Source organism: Epinephelus lanceolatus, chromosome 23 (genome assembly GCF_041903045.1).
Source record: "Epinephelus lanceolatus isolate andai-2023 chromosome 23, ASM4190304v1, whole genome shotgun sequence".
In the NCBI taxonomy this organism is placed as follows: Eukaryota; Metazoa; Chordata; class Actinopteri; order Perciformes; family Serranidae; genus Epinephelus; species Epinephelus lanceolatus.
The window spans coordinates 37,926,880-37,939,908 of NC_135756.1; the positions used below are offsets into that span (position 1 = coordinate 37,926,880).

At 43.4% G+C, this 13,029-nt stretch overlaps 1 pseudogene; it reads left to right on the forward strand.

Moving 5' to 3' along the window:
* Positions 1-6,149: 6,149 nt before the first annotated feature.
* Positions 6,150-7,202, forward strand: LOC144461761 (uncharacterized; annotated as a pseudogene).
* The last annotated feature ends 5,827 nt before the right edge of the window (positions 7,203-13,029 follow it).

Here is a 13,029-nt window from a genome sequence, read left to right on the forward strand (position 1 = left end):
TGTAGAAACCTCTTGTATAGTTAGTGCCATCAATTCAAATGAGCATTTATTAAGGATTTCACACCAGCGATCACAGAAGTCCTCATTTTCTTTACTCAACATAGGGATTTTGTTCATTCTTAGTCCACGTGGGATTTTCTTAACCCTCAGGTAGTCACTCAGTGTTACAGCGTGGAGAAAAAGTCATGTTTCTTTCTCCTGAAGTTTTTTTAGGTTTGCAACATTCATCGTGATCCCACCTGTATATAATGTCGAGGGTCCACACAACATTGTTTGGATGAAAGTTGTGGTGTCAATCTCAGAACAGATGTCATATTAGACCTCATTAAGGAAATACTTACAAAAAACTTCTTCATGTATGGTAATGACTTCTTCTTACAGACCTGCGGAGTGGCCATGGGGTCCAAAATGTCACCCAGCTTCGACCTCATTATTTGTGGGACACTTTGAACACAGTATCATCTACAACATTCAGGAGAATCCCTTCCTTCAGTTATCAACCACTAGAAGAGGTACTTAGATGATGTGTTTTTCATTTGGACTGGTTCAGCTTCCCAACTTCAGGAATTTCATCACTTCATTAATTCCAAAAATAAACATCTCCAGTTCACGATTCAGTCTGATACCCATCAAATGAACTTTTTGGACGTTGTGGTTATTAAAGAAAGGGATGGTCTAAAAACTAGTCTATACCGTAAACCTACAGATAGAAATTCTCTCCTTCATGGCAAGTCTTACCATCCCAACCATTTAAAAAAGAATCTCCTCATCTCTCAATTCAATCGTATCAGACATATCTGCAGCTCGGATGAGGACTACAATCAACAAACTATGGATCTAAAAAAACGTTTCAGACAAGGGGCTACAAAGAGACCTGGATTGATAATCCTGTCTCACGCTTCTCCAGTGTTTCCCAGAGTGACAGTCTTTCCATCACCAGACCTAAGGAGTCGGAACAGAGAACTGTGTGTGCTATACAATATTCACTGGTGTCTAAGGACATTGAAAAGACTATTAAAAAACACTGGCATATAATTGAATCAGATCCATCTTTGAAAAACTGTTTTCCTAAACCACCTAGAGTGGTTCTAAAAAGACCCCCAAATCTGCGCAACATGCTGGTGAGAGCTGATCCCCCCCCCCCCCCCCCCCAAGTCACCATCTCATTTTCTTAGTTCTATCCCCTCTGGGACCCATGTGGTTGATGTCAACAATGTCACTTTATGTACAAAACTAACTCTTTTAATCATCCTCACACAGAAAAAAATACCACATAAAAGGATTGATTTCATGTTCCACTACTTATGTTATCTATATGCTCAAATGTCCATGCGGTTTTGCATACATCGGAAAAACAAACAGACAGTTGAAAACACGTATTGCCGAACACTGGAGCACCATCAGAAATCAAGTTGCCTCAAGCCCTGTAGCAGTACACTTCGCTGAAGCAAAAAACTGCGTTTCTACTCTGAAATTCATTGGGATCGAAGCTTTAAAACATCCAGGGGGAGACCTTAACTCCATGCTCCTCAAACGCGAGCTTTTTTGGATCCACACACTGGGGACATTAACCTCCAAGGCCCTAAATGAGGACTTTGATATTAGACCGTTTTTATAGATGTGGACTGCTATTATATGCTCCTTGTTCAAGATGCTGTATGTTCGGATGTACTGTCTCTTATGTTTTTTTCTCTGTAGTTTCTCTGATGTTGTACATATTGAGGTTTATGTCATGACTTGTTTATCATTGTGTTTTTTTCAATGTATCTTGTCATGGTATGTATATCAATATTATATATCTCCGTTGTGGTATTGGAGATCTGGTTATCTCTAGGTCTTCTGATAATTTTGAGTATTCTCCATAAGTATTACTGTCCCTGTAACTGTTATTTAGTACTAAAAAGAGGCGCCTCTAATAGTTTTTTATGTAACATGTTGTGGCCATTTGTTCAAAGGGCAAAAAACAAAAAAAAGACAAAAATAAGAGCTCCTTCAAAAAATATCAAAATTTAAGAAAAATCAAAATCCACTCACAAAGGGCCACAAATGCACCAGGTTAGTTAGGCTTACTCAGGCAGTCAAAGAATTCATTTTCCAGGCCAGTAGCTCCGTTCAGAAGGTTTATTTTCAGCTTTCAACAGCAAACAAACATGTTCAAAAACCATGCAGCCTCTCTGCTTTGTCCTGCTGGTAAAAACCATTTCCCCTTCCCAGTGCATGACCTGCCTCTAACACCTGGCTACCTATATCCCCTACTGTCTGGTGCCCCTAGTGTTTACCCACAAAAATAAATAAACAAAAATAAAACAACACAAAACAAAAATAATAAACTAATCAAACTAATGACATAGCTCCTTCATAACATGACAGCCTTTACAGCCTGAGTCCTTCTGGGGAACATAAAAAATTGTGTTTAGATGTATGTATATATGTATACATGTGTATTTTCTGTGATAACTATTGTGGCTGATAACTATTTTTGATATGTTTTATTGGTGATAACACATGTCTGGTGTGCCAGGTCACATGACCAGGGTTTGGGACCTTTAAAGATGGTGTCTCTCTACACATTCATTCATGTAAGCATCTGAGGAAGAGCCAACATGGCTCGAAACGTCATGCTTTAAATAAATCACACTTGATTGGAGCTTTTTTGTGTGCGGACTTTACTTGTTTTTTACATGTTAACTTTTTTGGTCCAGCACCCACCCTCACACGGGGTAAGATGTGCGTGTTGTTTTTACACTTTTGTCAGCTTAGCTACTTTGCCATCGCGTGTGTTCTTTGCCCAAAAGCCAAAGATGGATATAAGAACATGGTTTTGTAAAAAAAACAAAAAACAAAACACTACAGAAGAGACTGCAGCCGAGGCCAGAGGCTCCAGCAGCAGTGAACTCCGGCTGCTCCTGTTGATCTTGGGACAGATGAGCCAGCCCAGGTGCACCTGAAGGCCTACCCCAACCGGGTATTTAATAAGACCCAACGCTCTTTTAGCAAAAGCTGGTTTAATGGAAGGGATTGGCTGGAATATTCAGTTGCTGCTGATGCCGCCTTTTGCTTTCCATGTCGGACATTTAGCATTGGATCTAGTGCAAATGCTGACAAAGCCTTCACCAAAACCGGATTCTCTAACTGGAAATCTGCAACGGAAAGTACTAAGGGTTTTGCAAGACATGCATCCAGCAAGGAACATTTGAAATGCAGTGCTCTCTGGAAACGGTACTGTGCTCATATTGCCGCTGGCACAGAGGTCGCCACACTCGTCAATGAGGGACAACTGGCAAGGAATCGCTTGTATCTGAGTGCCATAGTGGATATCATTGAGTTCCTCGTTACACACCAGCAACCGCTGAAGGGGACGCTGGACTCTTTGGGGTCAAGAGAGGAGGGGGAAAGTGGACTATTTTTGTCTATGATGGAGTACATCCTCAGGAAAGACAATGCTCTCGCCCAGGTATTTAGCACAATCCCCAAAAATGCGACCTACACGTCACACGAAATTCAGAACGAAATAATGCTCTTATGAGTGAAATAGTGACAAGTGAAATAGTCCAAGAAATAGGAGATAGCTGGTATATGCTGATAGTGGACGGGACAAAGGATCCAACTGGCTGTGAGAATGTGTCAATTGTCCTCCGTTATATAGACATGGATAATGACACGTGCGAAAGGCTGCTGGTCATGGCCACTACAAAGCACTGTGATGCATCAAGTCTGACAAACCTGGTCCTTTCCGAGTTGGGAAAAACAGGTCTGAGCACAGAAAAGATTCTCAGCCAATGCTATGATGGTGCAAGCGTGATGTCTGGTAAAAAAGGAGGTGTACAGAAAATAATACAGGAAAAAGTTAACCGAGAAGTCCCATATGTGCACTGCTTCAACCATCAACTACATCTGGTGATTATCCACGCAATGTCAGCTGAGAATGCACTGCAAGCCTTTTTTGACATGTGTGATATGCTTTACCAGTTTCTGAGAAAGCCAACCGTGGCCGTCTGAAGAGGAGAGCATCTGAAGAGGCTACTGGACCAAAGATGGACCGGTCACCTGGCTACCGTGTCGGTCATTGTTAACAGTTATGACACTATTGTGCTGTTCCTCGCGGAGTTTGACAGCAATGACCATCATGTAATGGAACTGAAAATAGAGGCAACAGGGCTCCTAAAAGCAATACAAGACACACTTCAGATTTACTGCAGTCATGGTCCACAAAATCCTGTCCCTCCCTGAGCCTCCAAACAAAGTGTTGCAGGATAAAAAGACAGACCTCTACACTGGAATGAAGGTTGTGAGAAGTGCGTTGGATTGTGTGGAGAAGCTCCAGCTGACTCAGAGTTCCAAGCCATTTGGGCAAAGTGTGTGACTGGCCCCCATGACGAGGCATCAGAAACAGCAGCTCCTCCGCCAAGTAAGAGGATGCGCCAAGTCCCTAGACATCTGCAGCAGTACGTGGTGGAGAGCACTGTAGGCCAGGAGCAGCAGGAGTGTGGAAATGAGACAGACTGAAATGGCCGGATCTACTGAAGTCAAATGGACCCCTGCTGCCATCCTGCAGCGCTACTCTGGGCCTCTCAGTGCCATGCCAAGTGTGCTTACTGCACTGAAACATGGATTGACTTTTGGGGCATCCTCAGTGACGTGCGAAAATACATTTTCAACGCTAACCAACGTCTTCAGTCAGCACAGACAAAGCATGCTACATCTGAGAAAAGCGCACTTGATTCAACTGGTGTTTGAAGGGGATCTTACAAGACGATTTCGGGAAGAAGACTGGAAGGGTCGCTTACTCAGAAAGTTCCACAGAAAAACAAGAAGGCTGCAACTCTACGGGGAAAAGGTAAGACAGAATGTAGCTGGTTTATTTTTCTATGTTCTACGTCACACACGTTTTTTTCTGCTGGATATGTCAGACATGCATCCAGACATAGCAGGATGATTGATGATGAATGAGTTTTGAAATCGGGGACATCCAGCTTTGGATGACAGATAGGCTAGTGGAAAAACTGTGTAGATTCATGACATGATAAAAACGTGTACGCAGAAAGCCAGAAATATACACATTATTTTCGACATATTTGTAAAGCCTCTCAATTAATGTAAGAACTTGGTGCACATGCATGAGTGTTTCCACTCCATATTTATTCATAAATGGACAAATATGCCCTGAACCAGCTTTCATACCAATTTGCCGCTTGCTCCACCTGTCTGTCTGTCTGTAAGCTCCATCTGTCATGAGACAAACATGAAAGAAGACGTGCAGTTTATTGGGTTTCACCAGCGACGAGCTGTCATTACGTGCGACAATTATGCACGGCTGCGCGCTCTTTATAACTCACTGTGAACTTATGTTGCATAATAAAGATTTGCCCCCTCGTAATTTTTAACCGCCCCCTCAGTAACTTCATCCTGGAGCCGGGCCTGGATGTCATCACCCCCCCACAAGGCGAGATTGGGTACCAAACCCCAGTGAAAGACAATGCAAGAGCAACTGACCTGAGAAGGAAGAGCATGAGCAAACTGGAAACCTGGAGCCTCCGATGTATCCCAAAGCTGAGTTGCCAAGTACCTTCAGATGATCTGCTAAAAGATGTGAATGCTGCCCTAAATACCATCCCTACAAGGACCATCACTGAGACCAACATGCTGATTCACAGTACAACAACATTAATCCTGAAGATGCTTGGATACAAGATGGACATGGTACATAACAACCAGTACCCTCCATGAAAGAGATGGTTGGAGGCCAAGATAAAGGCAACACTGAGAGAAGTTAGCCAACTAGCAGAGCTACACAGAGGTAACGTGGTGAATAAAGGGGTACCAAAGAAATACAATAAGCTCTCCATTCCTGAGGCACTCAAAACTGCCAAACAAAGACTGGCAGCTCTGGCCACCTGGCTGAAGAGATACACCAAAGAAGTAGAAACCAGGAGAATTAACAGGGTGTTCTCCACTGAACCAGTCAATGTGTTCTCTCAGTGACCAGATCAGACCCACAAAGAGCTGAGATGGAAACATACTGGAAGGGCATATGGAAAAGAGAAACATCACACAACACTGATGCCCAATGACTAGCTGACCTGCAGGCTAATGGAAATCATGAGGAGGCTGCAAGGAAGTTGTCAACAACTAAATACTTCCAGAGAGTAATGCAAGTCCTGAGAAGTCAGCTGAATGGTCAGAACAAGGTCCGAGCCATAAACATCAGATACCCAGCTGGGATCATAAGCTGGCCAAAGGAGGAGATAGAAGCCACAGATATCAAGACAAGAAAGCTCCTCACCATGCATGGAGGGTTCCACCGCAAGTCCAGCACCCTGTGGCTATACACAAAGTGGAAAGAGGGAGGCCGAGGACTAGTGAGCATCAGAGCCACTATCCAGGATAAAACATCCAGAATCCAGGATTACATCAAGGAGATAGCCCCAAAGGATGAGCTGCTAAGTGAATGCCTCAGACATCAGAAACCTGATGAGGGCAAAGGGGTGGAGGAGCAAACAACATAGAGGGACAATCCCATACATTGTGCATTCCACCTTCAGATAGAGGAAGTGGCTGATATCAAGAAGACCTACCAGTGGCTGGAGAATGCTGGACTGACAGATAGCACAGAGGCACTAATCAGCGCAGCACAAGAACAGGCCCTAAGCACCAGGGCCATAGAGGCAAGGGTCTACCACAGCAGATCAGACCCAAGGTGCAGGCTATGCAAAGATGCCCCTGAGACAGTCCAGCACATAGTGGCAGGATGTAAGATGCAAGCAGGATCAGCGTACATGGAGAGGCACAACCAAGTGGCTGGGATAGTGTACAGGAACATCTGTACCTAGTATAGACTCGAAGTACCCAAATCCCGATGGGACACACCACCAAAGGTGTTTGAGAACAACAGGGCTAAGATCATGTGGGACTTCAGCTTCCAGACTGACAAACAGCTGCTGACTAACCAACCGGATATAGTGGTGGTTGACAAACACCAGAAGAAGGCAGTGGTGATAGATGTGGCGATACCAGCTGACAGCAACATCAGAAAGAAGGAACACGAAAAGGTGGAGAGGTGTCAAGGGTTGAAAGAACAGCTGGAACAGATGTGGAATGTCAAAGTTGACGTGGTCCCCCTGGTAGTAGGAGCACTCGGGGCAGTGACCCCCAAACTAGGAGAGTGGCTCTGGCAGATGTCAGGAACAACATCTGAAACCTAAGTCCAGAAGTGTGCAGTCCTAGGAACAGCTAAGATACTGCGCAGAACCCTCAAACTCCCAGGCCTCTGGTAGAGGACCTATAGAAAGTCAATAATATCTCCCTGGAAACAACTCTAACATGTCAATAAAATAAATAATCCTCATGACATCACAATACTAAGAGAAAAAAGCAAGCAACATTATCTACGCATGAAGAACACAAACATCAGTATCAGTCATTCATCCTGCTCTCTGTTCCCTGTCTACTGAGGAGACTCACTGTCTGCAGGTCAGCTGCCTCAGCTACATTTTCAGATAAAGTGTTGGACTACATACAGAAAAGCTTTCATTTTAGTTAGCCCCGCTAGTGCGATGTGTTTGTGTAAACCACCATTGTAAACCATAAAAGCGGTGAATGAGAGACTGTGGACAGAGAATATTGAAATATTTCTTTCTACATACTGAACACATGTATTGATAAAAATTGTTGTTGTTTTTTTTTTTACAGGTTTTATAGCACTTACTTACAGTAACAAGCGTAGTTGTCGTCCCTTCATCTGCTCCGCGGCCTCTCTGCTGTTGTTGTGAAGAGGTCAGCCCTGACAAGCAGAGAGCAGGTGAGAGGCTGCTTCATGATGATATATGAAACCAAAGCCGATAACAGCGGAGCTTATTATTATTATTATTATTATTATTATCATTATTATCATTATTATTATTAGGGCCCGAGCAACGACGAAGTCGTCTGTGAGGACCCTATTGTAATCGCGCTGTTTATTATTATTTATTTATTATTATTATTACAAACATTTAATCCCCAATTTGGCCCCTTTCCCAAATTAAAAAATGCACCAAATTTGGCACACGCATTTGGTCTGGCGAAAAATTTGATATTTTGGCAGTGTTGTATGTGGACGGGGCCAAATGGCGACATAGCACCCCCTAGAAAATTTTGTGCCTCGAGCCCCGCCTGCAGGTGTCACCTACATGCGTGAAAATTGGTGGGCTCATAGAACATGCCAAGATGCACAAAAAATCCTCTTGGACCCATGCCGTAAACCCAACAGGAAGTCGGCCATTTTGATTTGAATTTTTGACATGTTTGAATGAACTCCTCCTAGGGATTTTGTCTGATCGACTTCAAATTGGCTACAGATCATCCTGAGAACATGCTGATCAAAAGTTATTAAAAGCTTTACTCTATGTGAAGGGGCATGACCGCTAGGGCGTGACAAACTTTGGCGATTTTTCGTTTTCTCGCCATCAAATTTGGAACGACCCTCACACTCACATACTTGATCTCAGCAGCTTCAAACTTGCTGGACGTGATAATGGCTCCGCCCTGAACGGGCAGATACAGTACAGGCCAAAAGTTTGGACACACCTTCTCATTCAATGCGTTTTCTTTATTTTCATGACTATTTACATTGTAGATTCTCACTGAAGGCATCAAAACTATGAATGAACACATGTGGAGTTATGTACTTAACAAAAAAAGGTGAAATAACTGAAAACATGTTTTATATTCTAGTTTCTTCAAAATAGCCACCCTTTGCTCTGATTACTGCTTTGCACACTCTTGGCATTCTCTCGATGAGCTTCAAGAGGTAGTCACCTGAAATGGTTTCCACTTCACAGGTGTGCCTTATCAGGGTTAATTAGTGGAATTTCTTGCTTTATCAATGGGGTTGGGACCATCAGTTGTGTTGTGCAGAAGGCAGGTTAAAACACAGCCGACAGCCCTATTGGACAACTGTTAAAATTCACATTATGGCAAGAACCAATCAGCTAACTAAAGAAAAACGAGTGGCCATCATTACTTTAAGAAATGAAGGTCAGTCAGTCCGGAAAATTGCAAAAACTTTAAATGTGTCCCCAAGTGGAGTCGCAAAAACCATCAAGCGCTACAACCAAACTGGCACACATGAGGACCGACCCAGGAAAGGAAGACCAAGAGTCACCTCTGCTTCTGAGGATAAGTTCATCCGAGTCACCAGCCTCAGAAATGGCAAGTTAACAGCAGCTCAGATCAGAGACCAGATGAATGCCACACAGAGTTCTAGCAGCAGACCCATCTCTAGAACAACTGTTAAGAGGAGACTGCGCGAATCAGGCCTTCATGGTCAAATAGCTGCTAGGAAACCACTGCTAAGGAGAGGCAACAAGCAGAAGAGATTTGTTTGGGCCAAGAAACACAAGGAATGGACATTAGACCAGTGGAAATCTGTGCTTTGGTCTGATGAGTCCAAATTTGAGATCTTTGGTTCCAACCGCCGTGTCTTTGTGAGACGCAGAAAAGGTGAATGGATGGATTCCACATGCCTGGTTCCCACTGTGAAGCATGGAGGAGGAGGTGTGATGGTGTGGGGGTGTTTTGCTGGTGACACTGTTGGGGATTTATTCAAAATTGAAGGCACACTGAACCAGCATGGCTACCACAGCATCCTACAGCAACATGCCATCCCATCCGGTTTGCGTTTAGTTGGACGATCATTTATTTTTCAACAGGACAATGACCCCAAACACACCTCCAAGCTGTGTAAGGGCTATTTGACCAAGAAAGAGAGTGATGGAGTGCTGCGGCAGATGACCTGGCCTCCACAGTCACCGGACCTGAACCCAATCGAGATGGTTTGGGGTGAGCTGGACCGAAGAGTGAAGGCAAAGGGGCCAACAAGTGCTAAACACCTCTGGGAACTCCTTCAAGACTGTTGGAAAACCATTTCAGGTGACTACCTCTTGAAGCTTATCGAGAGAATGCCAAGAGTGTGCAAAGCAGTAATCAGAGCAAAGGGTGGCTATTTTGAAGAAACTAGAATATAAAACATGTTTTCAGTTAATTAACTTTTTTTTGTTAAGTACATAACTCCACGTGTTCATTCATAGTTTTGATGCCTTCAGTGAGAATCTACAATGTAAATAGTCATGAAAATAAAGAAAACGCATTGAATGAGAAGGTGTGTCCAAACTTTTGGCCTGTACTGTATATTAATATCCCACCTTACTCAAAGTGCTCCCCGGTGGTAACAGGAAGTGACCAGTTTTTACTTTAACATATACTGATGACACAAACTTGACCGCATCAACTTCATTCCACTTCTGATGCATGCAGAACGTTGGTGAAGCTACCTTATGAATGCTGTGAAGCTACATCTAATGGTGTCCATGTGGCGGCGTGGCGACTATCGATCCCTCGCCAGCAAATACGTTTGACTTTTTGATGGCTTCAACGATCTCATATTCTCATGAACATTGATACACAGGTCAAGAATGGCGAGCTCTTGCATCTGATAGGGGCGTCACCCATGGGGGGGACAAAATGCCTCTATAGTGCCCCCTTAAAATTTTCAAAAAACCCTCCCCATAGCTGTTTTTGTGGAGTAGGAAGATGAAAATTGGTACATATGTGTATGTCACCCAGACGCACAAAAAAGTCTCTGCCAACAATGGTCTACTCCAAACAGGAAGTCGGCCATTTTGATTTAAACTTTTCATTTTTTGTGATTTCGACACCTTGTATTTTGACTAACTCCTCCTACAGATTTTGTCCAATCAACTTCAGATTTGGTACAGATCACCCTGAGACCATGCTGATCAAAAGTTATTAAAAGCTTTTACCTATGTCAAGGGGCGTGGCCGCTATGGTGCCGCCCTCGCCATCAAATACCTTTGGCTTTTTGATGGCTTCAGCGACATCATATCCTTATGAAAATTGATACACAGGTCAAAAATGGCAAGCTCTTGATTCTGATACCTTTAAATGTCAGTACCTGCTGTTTTTAGATCGGTGGGACAGAGCTGCCAGCTGAAATGGAGGTGATACAGCCCACTGTCTCCCTCAAAACTAATCAATTACACCATCAAATGACTTCAAAACGCTCTATTGGAAAACACACGGCTTGCGCATTCCCCACGCTATGAAATAATAATGTATAATTAAGTAACATTACGACACATGAAGCAAATACTCTGAACTACTTTCTTCAGTAAACCACTGGGCGGAGTGACACAGTTCGTACCTGAGACAGTGCCGTAGTTATTGCTTGTAGCCTTGCATTTGCGGTATCGTCAGCTGAACGCAGCAGAAAGTTTGAGAAAAGTTTACAGAGCGCTGTTGTTAATCATGGTTTACACATGTATGGTAAAAGGTTGCCGTAACAAGCCAAAGACGTGGAGCAGAGTGACGTATACGGACAGGATGAAACAATAGGTTCGTTCGAGATGAGCCAGTCCTGCGCAGATTCGATCACCAGCGATCGGCGCACAATGCATGCCGGTTAGTTTTGTGTCCGACTTCATCCCGACTTGCTCTGACGTTTTAGAAAAGTGGACAGCGATAAAGCTGAGAGAGCGAGGTGGCCGCAGTTTTTAGAGCCAGGCGCTGCAGTTGCTCTCCATCGACTGCACCGCCTGGCTTTCACCTGATCTAACAGCTGATTGGTTCAGATGTAGACTCACAAGTCAGTCTTTAGACGCTTTTCTTAAATAAAGACTGATGACTTTCTCCCTGATTTTGTGTTTAGATAGGCGGATACAATTTCAGAGTTTAAAAAAACTCCCTACGTTGCAGAACCAATAGTAAATCTGCAGGGCGGTCCTTCGGTGGCTCGCTGAACTCTTGTGCTCATAAACATAGTCCCACTAGAGACACGTGTAGCGGTACAAAATGGCTTAGCCGTGCTTGCAGAAAACGCCGTCAAAGTGAGTGGATGTTTGTTGCGTTTGTGGCAACACATTCTCGCCAACTAAAAGAAACAAACAATCTTTTATAAGGCCATGACTCATCCATCCGGCCGGACTATAGAATATAGAGGGAATCGCCTTGTTGTTTACAAATACTTCCGGGTAGAAAACCAGCAGAGCTTTTAACTATATATATAGCCTACGTATCACATTTTTCACATCACCGTATCACCATTTGGACTAATCCGATGTTTGTAAAGTGTATAAACACAATGATTGAACAAACATTACTATTTCTGTGTGCACATTTAGCTGGACTAACCGTTAGCTGTTAGCCCTGTTAGCCGTTAGCGGTGTCTGTAATAGGTAATAACTCATTAAACCGTCCGTGAAAAAAAATATCTTTTCCAGCGGATATCTTAGTTACAACATGATTGAGCTAGCAAAGCAGTTTTGTGTTGCTATGTGTGGTATTTATTCAGTTTTAGGAAATCACGATGTCTAGAAAGCATCAGTGGCTGCAGCTGACAGGGACAGCTAACAGCAGCAGCAAAGCTAACAGGAAGTCATCTGTTAAAAGCCTCCCGTTGTCGGATACGACATGAAACTACTCCAGTTAGCTCAATAATGTTGTAACTAAGACATCCGCTGGAAAAAATATTTTCTTCACGGATGAGCACACGTTTGATAAAACGGAGTTAAATCTCTCGGCATCCATTTTCAAGCTCTCTCTGTGTTTGTTTCCTTGCGGACGAGAAAAGGAGGAGCGCACATTTCCGAGAAGGCGTGTCTTTTTCAAAAATGCAAGAGGCGTTGCTTTGTTGCCGGCCGTTTTCGCCGGTGTGTTAAACACACTTTAGAAAGGAGTGTCCCCAGACTATCAGAAGGCGGAGATCTCTGATTGTCTGGTGGCGAGACTAGTTCAGATGTCGACTCAACAAGATGACGTTTTAGATAAACTACTCATTTTTGTTGAATTCTAGAGATTAAGATTGTATTTGTCTGACCTGAAGGTTTATTCTGTGAACAGAAAACATGTTGTGTGACTGATGGTGAAAACAAACTGATATATGGGTCTGATCACTTTTTTAATGAACTGACATCATTCCAGAAAGGATGTAAGTGTGTCTGTGACTTCCTGTACGGACTGAAGGCTGCTGGAAAC